Source organism: Dendropsophus ebraccatus, chromosome 12 (assembly GCF_027789765.1).
Source record: "Dendropsophus ebraccatus isolate aDenEbr1 chromosome 12, aDenEbr1.pat, whole genome shotgun sequence".
Classification (NCBI taxonomy): Eukaryota; Metazoa; Chordata; class Amphibia; order Anura; family Hylidae; genus Dendropsophus; species Dendropsophus ebraccatus.
Window position 1 is genome coordinate 63,104,417 of NC_091465.1, and position 1,185 is coordinate 63,105,601.

Genomic DNA, 1,185 nt, shown 5'->3' on the forward strand with positions numbered 1-1,185 from the left:
CTCATGGTTGCTGGGACCCTAGGACAGAATACACCATTAGCTGAAACAAAAACTATTCATCATAAATATAACCAATAAAGAAATCAATGTATAGATTATAATCATAATCTCCATCATTACAATTTAAGAGATACTCCACTATAGTGGACCTCTGTGTTTGCACAGTCATTGTTATATCTGATGGACTACAGCTAGCTAAATATATGGCTACAATCAGCCATTTGACACCCCCGCACTCTTAATAACAAAAGGTTAATATTACATCCCATGTAGGAACAATGCTGGGTCATGTGACACATGTACATCACTTGATTGGCTGAATGATTATTCCTACTCTGCAAGTTGGTAGATACAACCAGTGTATTGACCCTGTAAATGTCCTATTTGTCCTTTTGTTAACTGTTAGTGTGCATGCGATGTGCGTGTGTGTGGGTCTTGTTACCCATACCACGTTAAAAGAGAAGTCCGTCCATTTTTAAAATATGGCAGCTGGCAGGGGGGACTTTGATCAGGAGTGCGAACTTACCTCTCCCCGTGACCGCGGTGAGCGGCAAGACCGTCTTCGGGACCCCCTCTGGGCCCTGAGATCTCTGGCACTGACACGTCATGTCCCAGCTGATGGACTGGCTGCTCATCCAGTCAGTGACTGGGGTGGGACGCTGCTTCAGTCACTGATTGGCTGAGCTGCCAACCCATCAGCCGGGACAGGCATTTTCCCCCGATTCCAGGGGGGAATTCCATGCGGTGGGGGTCTCAGGGCCACCAGAATAAATCCCTGCCTTGTGTTGTATGAGAGGAGAGAAGGTTAGCACTCCCTTTGCAATGGAAGAGGCCCCTGTGGCCTTTACAACACATATACGGTTAAGGCATTGCCACCTACTTTGTGGCGTCTCTAACCATGTTTTTTTTGCATTGTCACAGGCCTTGATATAAAAAGATTTCTAGAAAGATCTACTGTCCATTCATATATTTGTACATTGTGATTCGATCACCCCTAAGACGTCTTTTTTTTTTTCAAATTAAATAACCCCAAGAGAAGTAACCTGTCTTGTTCCTGACTAGCAAGTATGACATATCTATACTAGACCACATTTTTAACTGCATTTAAATGCTGCTGTTAATTTTCACAGAGCCGCGCCACTAAATAGCCGATACAGGTTGATACAGAGGGCTTAAGACATGAGT

The 1,185-nt window shown here is 44.1% G+C and overlaps 1 non-coding gene across 1 annotated transcript; it reads left to right on the forward strand.

Moving 5' to 3' along the window:
- Nucleotides 1–782: 782 nt before the first annotated feature.
- On the forward strand, nt 783–908 carry LOC138770166 (U6atac minor spliceosomal RNA). Its single transcript, XR_011359418.1, has one exon. It is a non-coding gene; the product is annotated as a U6atac minor spliceosomal RNA (small nuclear RNA).
- The last annotated feature ends 277 nt before the right edge of the window (nt 909–1,185 follow it).